The sequence below is a fragment of the Neovison vison genome, chromosome 12 (genome assembly GCF_020171115.1).
Source record: "Neovison vison isolate M4711 chromosome 12, ASM_NN_V1, whole genome shotgun sequence".
NCBI classification, from domain to species: domain Eukaryota; kingdom Metazoa; phylum Chordata; class Mammalia; order Carnivora; family Mustelidae; genus Neogale; species Neogale vison.
This window is the reverse complement of record NC_058102.1, coordinates 108,810,452-108,822,830: the sequence shown is the minus strand read 5'-3', so window position 1 is coordinate 108,822,830 and position 12,379 is coordinate 108,810,452. Positions and strand designations below refer to the sequence as shown.

The 12,379-nt window shown below is 41.1% G+C and overlaps 1 protein-coding gene across 2 annotated transcripts in view; it reads right to left on the bottom strand.

Annotated features, from left to right (window-relative positions):
• The window catches only part of BCL2L13 (BCL2 like 13), an 84,212-nt gene extending 73,226 nt beyond the window's left edge, over nt 1–10,986 (bottom strand). For both annotated transcript variants that reach the window (XM_044227267.1, XM_044227268.1), the window contains exon 1: nt 10,835–10,986. The gene's annotated coding sequence lies outside the window, so the exon portion shown is untranslated. The remainder of the gene's footprint in view (nt 1–10,834) is intronic.
• Nucleotides 10,987–12,379: the final 1,393 nt, after the last annotated feature.

Below are 12,379 nucleotides of genomic sequence, written 5' to 3'. Positions count from 1 at the left end.
GGCTCAGGTCATGATCCCAGCGTCCTGGGATCGAGTCCCATACCGGGCTCCCTGCTAAGCAGGGAGCCTGCTTCTCCAATCTCCAGCTGCCACCCAGTCCCCCCTTCCCCCTGTGCTTGTGTTCCCTCTCTTGCTATGTCATAAAATCTTTTTTAAAAATGCTTTGCATGAATAGACACTGTCTTTAAAAAATGCATTTATGGCTGCTATTATCAGTATTTACTTAGGTTATCAAAAGAAATACTAGTATAATATTTAAAAGTCCCTATTGTTTCCTATCTTCATGGAGCAATGCTACCAGATTATATCAAAACATATATTAAGGGCGCCTGGGTGGCTCAGTTGGTTAAGCAACTACCTTCGGCTCAGATCATTATCCTGGAGTCCCAGGATTGAGTCCCGCATCGGGCTCCCTGCTTGGCAGGGAGTCTGCTTCTCCCTCTGACCCTCCCCCTTCTCATGCTCTCTCTCTCAAATAAATTTTTTTAAAAATCTTAAAAAAAAAAAAAAAAAGTACATTAAGTCAAACAGTAGGCCTTAAGACTGCCCTGTTAAAAGTTTATCAACTTCAGAAAGCATTTCAAAATTATTAATACATACCAAAATGTGACACAGCTTACATCGCAGGAATAAAAGGCACACCCACTGTGTAACTACAGGGTGCTTTACTCTTAAAAAGCTCAAACTAGGGGTGCCTGGGTTGCTTAGTCATTGGGCGTCTGCCTTCGGCTCAGGTCGTGATCCCAGCATCCTGGGATCAAGCCCTACATTAGGCTCCCTGCTCAGCAGAGAGCCTGCTCCTTCTCTCTCCTGCTGCTCCCCCTCCTTGTGCTGTCTCTCTCTCTTCTGTCAATATTTGTTACATTTACAGTCACCATTTAATAATGACAGAATTTCACATTTACAAATATAAAAAAGGATATCCACAGAGGAAAAGTAAGTTTTCTGAGGCCTATCTGGTCAGGTACTAGCTAGCAGTGGCGTTGTAATGAACCTTCGCTTTTTTATTTTTTTTGCCTGCCTGCCACCTGAACCCAATTTCCTTTATAGGGAGCATCCAACATTGTGTCAATCTCGATAGGAAACAGTAATCTCCCAAACCCCACTATAAAAAAACTAAAATTTGAGCTAGACTTTTTCTTTCCTTTTCTCCTGTTCTGTGGCATGTAGCCAAGTTAGAGACTCCTACTAGGATCTAGAATGTGGAAAGACACTTAAAAGATAATTCATGGAGAAGTTTGTGGTACTAGGTCAGCAGATGCAGAGGTGCAGATCAGACTGCAGTGTCCTAACTCTTCTACGGTCAAGTTTCCCTTGGTTCCTGCCTGTTCCCCAAACCTAATTTTCCAGCTTCCCATCCATTCTGTGAGCTACCCAATGCCCTTTTCGTAAGTTCCATTTCTGCTTAAATACGCTAGACTGACTTTCTGTTGCTGGCAACCAAGAGCTAACTGGAACAAGGGCCAAGACTGGAACTTAATTTTCTTAAAACTTGGGAAGCAGCTCCCCAACAACTGTAACACACTACTTTCATATGAAGATTACTAGACTAAATTTGTAAGTTTAAAAAAATCTTTAAAGACCTCATATCAACCAAGTAATTTTATCTACTGAAACAGGTGGGCAACCTAGGTGGCTCAGTGGGTTAAGCCTTTGCATTCAGCTCAGGTCATGGTCTCAGCGTCCTGTGATCGAGCCCCACATGGGGCTCCCTGCTCAGCAGGGAGCCTGCTTCCCCCTCTCTGCCTGCCTCTCACCTACTTGTGATCTCTCTGTCAAATAAATAAATAAAAATTAAAAACAAACAAACAAACAGAAGGCAATGCCTTCTGGTAATTTTGTGCGTTCATTCAACTCAGATTTCTTAAGATACAAGGTACTACAAACATTAGGCACAAAGATGATAATTAAGATAAATCAGAGAGGGCGCCTGGGTGGCTCAGTGGGTTAAGCCACTGCCTTCAGCTCAGGTCATGATCTCAGGGTCCTGGGATCGAGTCCCGCATCGGGCTCTCTGCTCAGCAGGGAGCCTGCTTCCCCCCCCCCCTCTGCCTGCCTCTCTGCCTGCTTGTGATCTCTCTCTGTCAAATAAATAAATAAAATCTTTTTTAAAAAAAAGATAAATCAGAGAAATCAGATAAACTGCCTTCTGGAGTTTTTGACCAAGTAGAGACAAACAAAAATATGCAAATTAATCAGAACAATAAAGATCTATGACACAAGTCAGTATCCACAGAGTAGGAGAGGGCAACCCAAAAGAGGAAGCAGGAAAGTCTCTCTGGGTAAAGGAAAAAGCAGAAACCAGAACTTTATAAAGTAAAATCTGAACCAATCCTGGAACAGGAAAAGGTATTCTAACTGAGCCAGCTTAGGGAATGAGACAGGGATGCACTTTAGATATGAAGAAGACCAGGAAAAAGAACAAAAGCACTTTTGAAACAGCATGGAACATAAATACTAAGGAATTTGACACCGCTGAATCCCAAGACATAAGGGTGATGAGGCTCAGCAGGAGCGAGCAGTGGTCAGCACTTGGAGAGTTTTGTACACCATGAGATTCTGGGAAGCTTAGGTTTTATCCTATATGCAAGGAATTATTTTAAACATGTTCATAAATGAACCCCCTAAAACTATCTGCAAATTCTCTGTGCATCAACATTTTTTTCTGGACAGAAAAATCATTCCATTTCTTTCATTAGATCCTCAAATTAGATCATGATGTAAAACAGGCTAAAAACTACTATAGAACACTACCAGGAACTATTGAAAGATTTCAAGCAAGAAAAGTGTATCAACAGATTATATTCCAGAAAAATCATCCTGGAGGTGATATGGAAGAATAAGAATAGAGACTGGAGTCAAGGACACAGTTAGGGGAATATTGGAAAAATCTAAACAAGAGACGTATGAAAGCATAAATTAGAGCAAGAACACCAGAAAGAAGGGGATGAAAAGGTAAAATATTAAGAGCCTCAAAGATTTGTTAACTAACTCAGTAAGAGTACTCAAGACAGCTGTAGGAAAAGTGATGTTATTCCTATTTCTCAAATCAGATAATATAGGAAGAGCTATTTTAGGAGATAATAACAGGTTCACTTTGGGACATACTGAATTTAGTACCTAGGAGCTGTTCAAGTGAAGATGTACAGCAAGTAATTGGACATTCTTATACTGAGAACTCTCAACTAGAGATACAAAACTGTGCTTTGCACAGATACAAGTCAATGAAATTATCTAAGGAGACTGAATGGGGAGAGTTAGTGACTTCCAATGGATAGAAGTGTCAAAATTTGGGGTAGGAGTAAGAAAGGGCATAACAATAGAGAGCTTCACTCTGGAAAGGGAAACATTACCTACTGTTTTCAGTTCAAAGTATAGAAAATAAAGCTCAGCAGATCTTCAATCTTCTTTGTTTTTTCTTCAATCTTCTCTGTATCAATAACTCAGTGCATGGATGGGAGGGAAGAATAAATGCACCCATCATTCCCTACCCCAAGCACCACCACCAGAACAGCAGCCAGATAATTTTTTATTTATCAAAAGGAGACACATTTTTAAAAAACATCTGTCAAGAAATACCAGTTTCATCTGAAAGAGAAACACCAACAGAATTCAGGGCAAAACTAACATTTCAGGGGTTGTCCAAAAATGAGAAGCTGGCAGAGGTGACCTCCAAGTCTGGATTGGGACAGTCAGAAAGGAAGAAAAACAGGAAACAGTGTGTTTACAGAAGTCAGGGGAAGAATTTCAGCAAGAAGGTAGTAAAGAAATATTGAAATACAGTAACACACCAAGAAGAATGAAAATGTCAGCGTAATGATCCCTGACCAGACAATTCTATTTGTTGGCCAGTAGCAATAGCAAAAAGGCAGGGAGTTGAAGGCTGAAGGCTTAAGTGAAAAGGAAGAGATTGGGGTTTTAGTCTATTCTTTCAAAAAAACAGCCTGGTTGGATGGGAAGAAACAATAGGGGCCACCGAGAGATAAGTTTGAGAGTTCATTTGTTTTGTTTTTGTGCACAACAAAAGAGTCTTAAGCATGTTTACACTCAGTGGAGAAGCCAATGAGGTGTAAATAAGTACAGAAAGCAAGAGATAAATTATGAAGTGAAGTTCAGAGAGAGGGGAGAACAGAGCAAATGAGTACCAAAATTTCAGCTTTACCAAGTCTCAGAATTTTTAGGTAACTGGAATAAAGAATTACTCATATTTTGAATAATGCTTTAAATAAAAAATTGATGTTCTCAAATCTGTTATATTCAAATTCCTGTATGTATCAAAAATCTGAACCTGAAGACAATTTTAGTCATACTCCAACCCAGATGCCATAGAAAAAGCATAGTTCACTGAACTCCCAAATTTGATTTTTAGCCTAGTGCTCTTACGATTTTCTTACAAATCCCAACTGCCTAAACATAAATGCAATCTTAATCATGGATTTCATAAATTTTCCATCCTCCACACTCACTTTACTATTCGCAGTGAAGTCCTCAGTTCTAGTATACATGTTAACATCATACAACCATATATTTGGTGGATGATTATATTCTATTCAATCGTTTTAACATTTTTCAATGATTCACACTAATGGAGAAGATGATAATACACACTCCAATCATTTAACTTCAGTATACATTTTTTTAGGCTTTAAATGTGCATTGGATGGGGCGCCTGGGTGGCTCAGTGGGTTAAGCCGATGCCTTCGGCTCGGGTCATGATCTCAGGGTCCTGGGATCGAGTCCCGCATCCGGCTCTCTGTTCGGCGGGGGGCCTGCTTCCCTTCCTCTCTCTCTGCCTGCTTCTCTGCCTACTTGTGATCTCTGTCAAATAAACAAATAAAATCTTTAAAAAAAAATGTGCATTGGATAATCTAGTTATAAAAATACCAGACCTAAATATGATAGACTTATAGTATTAAATATCTATCCAACTTCTAATTTAGCTTGAGCTTCCTTCCAGGTGTAGAGCAACAAAGCAGCTCATTCACACCCGTGATTAGGTGGTGGGGCAGACAGACCCTAGGAACACTATTACACAATTAGCGTGTGTGTGTGTTAAATTATAGAACAAAAGCCTGAAAATATGCAAAATGTAAACTCCACAGCATGACTACAGGGTCATGGACACTTAAGGGTATTCTGGGAAGAGAGGGCATGCATTTCCTTTGCAACATTCTGTAGTGCAGAGTCAGCATACTGCACAATGAGCTCTTGCATTTTGAACAAATATAAATAAATTACATCTGCCTGAGGCCTCTATTTCTGAAGCACTCTTTCATGTGTTGTCATAGTAATCCTCTATGCTAGAAGGAAAAGGTTAACAGTCTCAATTTTATTGATGGAGAAACAAGAATAAACAATTTATTTGCACAGAATCACACAACTAGTTAACACTGCAATCACTTGGTTAGGTACATCGTCTTCAGTTCTCAACTCTTAGCCTTTAACTGCATACACTTGATGCGTATTTGCTTATGTCAGGCAATGTGCTGGGTGAGAAGAATGCACAGGCGAAAAAACAAACAATAACAGGAGGAAGAAATGGTAGACAAACAAGGTGTTTTTTTCAAACAGACTACTGAAAGGAGCAAATCTGTCAATTTTAAGAATGGGTCCAGGGAAAAGACAAATCAGATGAACAGTAAATATGACCTGAGATCACCACTCAGAGCTTTCCTGTAAGCAGGGCACAACACTCAAGTCCCCCCTTATCAACAGAGTGCATTTCATATGTAAGGCATCTCAAGCTTCTTTTTTTTTTTTTTTTTTAATTTTATTTATTTATTTGTCAGAGACAGAAGGAGAGCAAGAGAGCACAGGCAGACAGAGAGGCAGGCAGAAGCAGACTGAGAAGCAGGCCTCTTGCCGAGCAAGGAACCCGATGTGGGACTCGATCCCAGGACCCTGGGATCATGACCTGAGCCGAAGGCAGCCGCTTAACCAACTGAGCCACCCAGGCGTCCCCTCAAGCTTCTTTTTAAATGATAAGAAGGACATAGTTACTTTTACATAAATGTTGTCTAATAGACTCTTTTGGAATTCAAATTAGGTATAAGTGCCCTTGGTATCCAGAAACTTAAATATAGTTGTTTTTTTTTTTTAAGATTTTATTTATTTATTTGTCAGAGAGAGAGAGAGGAGCGAGAGTGAGCACAAGCAGACAGAGTGGTAGGCAGAGGCAGAGGGAGAAGCAGGCTCCCCGCTGAGCAAGGAGCCCGATGTGGGACTCAATCCCAGGACACTGGGATCATGACCTGAGCCGAAGGCAGCCGCTTAACCAGCTGAGCCACCCAGGCGTCCCAAATATAGTTTTAAATATAAAAACAACTGGGGATGGGGCAACTTCAGTTCATTAAGCATTTGACTATAGCTCAGGTCATGATCCCGGGGCCCTGGGATGGAGGCCCATATTGGGCTCCCTGCTCTGTGGGGAGCCTGTTTCTCCCTCTCCCTCTGCCTCTCTGTCTCTCACAGATCAATCAATAAAGCCTTAAAAAAAAAAAACAAAAAACAACCTATTGGGGTGCCTGGCTGGCTCAGTCAGTGATACATGCAACTCTTGATCTTGGTGGTGTCATGAGTTCAAACCCTGTGTCAGGCATAGAGCTTATTTTAAAATAATAAAAATTTATGGGGCGCCTGGGTGGCTCAGTGGGTTGGGTCACTGCCTTCCGCTCAGGTCATGATCTCAGGGTCCTGGGATCGAGTCCCGCGGGCTCTCTGCTCAGCAGGGAGCCTGCTTCCCTTTCTCTCTCTCTGCCTGCCTCTCCATCTACTTGGGATTTCTCTCTGTCAAATAAATAAATAAATAAATAAATATCTTTTTAAAAAAATAATAAATAAAATAATATTTAGAAAATAAATAAATAAATAAACTGTATTTTGCACAAATCTAACAAGCCACTGAATACATTTGTGTTACCCAGTCATTTCTTTCACTACCTTATTACCTTTATCTTGCTCCTCTATTAAGTTACAAGTAGTTGTCAGCCAAATGGACGGCCTGAGGAAGCTTAGGGTAACTTAATCCTGTTTATACATGCATTTGGTGACATCTCCAAAACCAGGCACAAATAAAACATCCATGATCCTTTAATAACAAATGTAACATCCACAATGTGCAATAAATAGATTGCTTTATTTTTTTTTTAAACCAGAATTCTATCATGAATACCAGTGGAAATTCCAGGACACCAGCACAGATAGTACTATAGGAATTAAAGCACATTTTATGAACAATAACCAGAAGGTAGGCAGCACTATTAAATTCTACTTTAAATTCTTATGAAAAGCAACTCTGCAGCAATGTTAAGAGTTTTTTATAGTTGTTACCCAAACTTGTCTGATCTTTCCCAAACTGTCTCACCTTGGATGCCTGTGGAAAACAGAAATTTCTAGTACCCACTTCAGCCATGCTATTTAGAAAACCATACCTATACTGCATTCCTTAACCCCACAGAGCCAAAACAGAAAAACATTACAATGTAACATGTTTTAATAATTCAAGAAGCTTTGTCTTTAGACCATTTCCATCCACTAAAATTATAAAGTAATAAAACTGTTATATACTCCCATAATAAAGATGAACAGATCTATAATACCAGTTTACAAAAAGAAAAATAAAAATCCACAGATAATCATAAATCAAAATTCTAGAATTTCACACATTAACAAAGTTTTGGGGTTACCAGGCTGATACTCTTAACACTCACTGGTGGTTTGAGTATGGAATTTGTTTCAAGTTCCACAAATTACCATTAAGTCCAATAATTTACATTTTTTTTAAGATCCATACTTTATTAGTCCCTATAGAATTCTGGGACTTTCTCTAAAATAAGAGAAGTAAAATTAAGTAATCCCAACAAAAACTGTGAAATTTAAATTCACCCCACCCAGATGCAAAATGCAACTGGGCAAGGGTGTCATTTTTAAAACTCAGCAGACACAAAATATTCTAGTATAGACAATCCCTTTCATACTGAAACATGCTTAATTGAAATACTCTAGTTCAATCTTGTTTTAAGAGCTGCCCCAAAATGTTTTCACTCAGCAGCTAGCATTCAAAGATAATGTACTTATAAAGGAATGCCTCACCCTCACCCTCTCCCCACAGGCAGTGTCTGACTTTCACAATAATTGAGCTTCCCACGAATGTGTAGATAGCTTTACAAAAAGGAAAACATAAAATTCAGTTGCTTTGTCCCGCTCCCAAGTATATGCCAGAGACATGAAAACACATGTCTACACAAAAATTTGCACACTAATAATTATAGCAGTGTAATATTCAACAGCCAAATAGTTGAAATAACTAACTGCCCATCAACTAATGAATAAAGCAAGCTGGTATATCCATACTATGGCATATTGTGGCCACATAAAAAGAAAGACTGAGGAAGTGCCTTAGGCTGCTGCCTTCGACTCAGGTCCCTCTTCCACTTCCCCTGCTTGTGTTCCCTCTCTCTGCCAAATAAATAAAATCTTAAAAAAAAAAAAAAAAAAGACTGATACCTGCTACATCATGCAAAGTAAAAGAGGCCAGTCACAAAAGACCACATACTGCATAATTCTGTTTATATGAAATATCCAGAACTGGTCAATCTACAGAGATAGAAAGTCAGTCAGTGGTTGCCTAGGTAGAGGAGGGTAGGGTTTCTTTTGGGGGTGATGAAAACTGTGGTGGTGGTTGGGAATTCTGTGAATATACTAAAACCATTTAAAAAAAAAAATTAAATCCTGCAATTGGTGAGTTGCATGTTAGTTATATCTCAAGACTTAAAAAATCAGCTATTCTGAAAATAGCCCACTTGCTTCAATGTTGTAATATACATTAAGTAAGAAATTTTGGTGAGCATTTATTTGGAGTAAGATGTAACTCAAAACGGGGTGCCTGTGTGGCTCAGTGGGTTAAGCCTCTGCCTTCGGCTCAAGTCATGGTCTCAGGGTCCTGGATCGAGCCCCGCATCCTGCTCTCTGCTCAGTGGGGAGCCTGCTTCCCCCCCTCTCTGCCAGCCGCTCTGTCTACTTGTGATTTCTGTCTGTCAAATGAATAAATAAAATCTTAAAAAAAAAAAAAAGATATAAATCAAAACGCAACTGAAAAACTGGTAAAAAGTAGGACAGCAAGACTGACTGTTTAAAACTTCTCTTCTCTATGTCTAAAACATTTTATAAGAGAAATATATTTTAAAGCAATGATTACGGTTGTAAATTACTTGTCCTAAAAGTTTAGTGTATGAGATATTTAGTACTGATTAACTGATGTGATAGAAAGCACCTTTTCTTTACAAAACTGGTTGGACTCAACTTTATACATCCTTCAGCTAAATTCAACTACTGGGGTTCAAGCCTCCATAAGAAAATGAATCATTAAGAAATATATATACTGAAAATAGGGTGCCTGGGTGGCTCAGTGGGTTAAAGCCTCTGCCTTCAGCTCAGGTCATGGTACCAGTTATGGGATTGAGCCCCACATCGGGCTCCTTTCTCAGCGGGGAGCCTGTTTCCTCCTCTCTCTCTGCCTGCCTCTCTGCCTACTTGTGATCTCTGTCTGTCAAATAAATAAATAAAATCTTTAAAGAAAAAAAAAGAGAAATATATATACTGAAAATAGTACCTGGCTAATCAAAGTAAAGGATTTTCAAACACCTATTGGCCTATTATCAAATGAGGAGTATCTCCTAAAGGCTTAGTTTCAATTTGCAGGAGCAAATGTGCACTCTGCATTTATCCAACTATGTATATGAGGTATAAATAGTTTACCACCTACAAAAACGTTTGCTTAATTTTCTGGGAGATAAAAAAAGAAAGTACTAGAAGGGTGTGGCAACTCATCCAAGGTCACAACAAGTCAGGGCACAGATCAACATTCTGGTTTTCACCAAGCCTCCAGAGAATATCTTAACAATTTCGCAAACGACTTTATGTTTGTTTTGTTTCACATCATAAAGCAAAAAAGGGGGAGGTTTACCGTCGGTTCAGTTTAAAACTTCTTAATAGAGACAGTGAGATAGCTATTTTAAATAAACAAATAAATACTGGTGCGGGGAGTGGTTAAGACAAAAATCCCAGCGGGAGCGTGTGAACTGGGCAGATCCGCCCGATTTTCAACTCAGGTCAAAACCTCAACTCAAAAAGTTTAGGAGTTTCCCTTCATAGCTAGTTATGAAGAAAAGAAACTTGGAATCTCCCTGGAATAGCGAGAGGATAAAACTCAAACGAAGAAACTCCTTAGTATGAACTGTATTGCCTCCAAAAATAAGGCAGCAGACTTTTCTGAAAACATAAATAATAGTAATAATGGGTGTCAGAACAGCAGAGAATAAAGAATAACAAATTTCTAACAATAAGTGGAAAAAAGCAACTAGGACTAGCAGAGATACTCTAATCATTTTAAACGAATCGCATGAAACCTTTCCCTCAACCAAAAAGTCCACGATCCCCAGCCTGGTCCTAAAAATGTACACGGGTTTTCCACGTGAAGGTCTTTGTGGGGAAGACCGGCGGTGCAGGGCAAGGGCCGAGTTCCTCCGAGCCTCTGGCAGCCCTCTCGGGAAGCCCCGCTCAACAAGCGTCCGCGGGGGGACCACGCGGCACAGGTCCGGTTACAAAGAAATGAACCCTTCAAGCTTTGAGAACCCTCGGGCAAAGGAGCGCCGGTATACATACACACACACACACTCACTGTCACGCACTCACTGACACTCACTCACGCGTCGTCGGAACCACTGGGGAGGCGGTGGTTCGGCACAGTCTCTGGACACCTTCCTGCCCAGTGAAAACCGCCTGAGGAGCTGGATAAGGACCCAACTCTGCCTGCCCAGAACCCCACTCCCCTCACCTGGCCCTGGCCCCTTGCCCAAGAAGAGACGCAAGGGGAGGCGGCGGCGGCAGTCGTTTCCGACAGGGTCCCCCAGCGGCGGTGGCTGCTTCGACCCGCGGCCCTAATCTACCGCCGCCGCCATGTTGGAAGGTGAGGTCACCCCCGGCGCGCTTCCGTCACCGCCAGCGTCAGGGCGGGCCTGGGGCGCCTAGAAGCGCCGGAAGAGGGGTGGTTCTGTTCTCCTGAGCGGAAGCACGGATCATAGAGGCCGGGCTGTCTCTTCGCGCAGACATGACGCGGAAGAGCCGACCTCTCTTAATCCCCTCTTACCAGGAGTCGCTCACATCTATGATTCTCAGGGAGGGCGTGGCTTGCGGAGGTATTTGATTACTGGAGGAAGGGAGATGGAGTTCTGAGGAGTCAAGCTTGTGGGGAGAGAAGCTGGTGGTTCCCGCGGAAGGGAGCATGGCTGCTTGCACAGAATGTGCTGTGGACGTATTGAACAAATATTGGGATTTAAGTGTGTGCCAGCGAACGGGGTAGGGAAGTATCAGGAGAGTTCAAGGAAGCTGCCGAGTTCGCGGTCATTTGTCAACTTAAAAAGGTTATTGAACATAAATAAAATCTTTAAAATAAAAAGGTTATTGAAAGTTGGGAACATTTTCTAGCAGTTGAGGGTGAAGTGGGGGTTAAGAGCTCGTTCTAGGCGGAGGGCCCTGCCTGAGTACAGGCACTGGAACGGTAAAGGAAGTCTTCAGTAGTACCCATTTTGTTCACAGCACCTGCGTAGCACAGTGCCTAGAACTGGATGTGTGCTAGTGGTTGTTTGTTTACTTGAATCCAAGCGTCCTTTGGGAGAGTCACTGTATCTTGTTAAGAAGTTGTATCTATGGCGCCTGGGTTGCTCAGTGGGTTAAGCCGCTGCCTTCAGCTCAGGTCATGATCTCAGGGTCCTGGGATCGAGGCCCGCATCAGGCTCTCTGCTCAGCAGGGAGCCTGCTTCTCTCTCTCTGCCTGCCTCTCTGTCTACTTGTGATCTCTCTCTGTGAAATAAATAAAATCTTAAAAAAAAAAAAAAAGAAGTTGTATCTAAACCATGCTTTAGAGAAACTGAATTGTCTGTAATGTACATGAGATAAATTGAAAGGAGAGCGGTGAAGATGATGAGTTGGAAGACGCCAGATCAGAAGTGAGAAAAACCTGATGAGGAGTGACTGCTAATGGGTACAAAAATTTTGGGGGGAGGTGATGAAAATGTTATAATTGATTTTGATAAAAGTCGAACACCCTGTGAATATGCTTTTAAACCATTTAAATGTATGCTTTAAATAGGTGAGTTGTATGGTGAGTTATGTCTCAATAAAGCTGTGGAGAAAAGTGCTGAAAACCTGAACTGATATGAGGTTGGGTGGGAGTGGAAGCAAAAAGGTTGGAGTTAGCGTTACAAGAGCTTTAAGCCTGAGCTACTGAGAGAACAGTAGTGCCATTAATAGAGAAATCGGACAGAGATTTTGCAAACAAAGGCTCAGTGAGCTAATAAGCCTATTAATTACCTACTAGTAC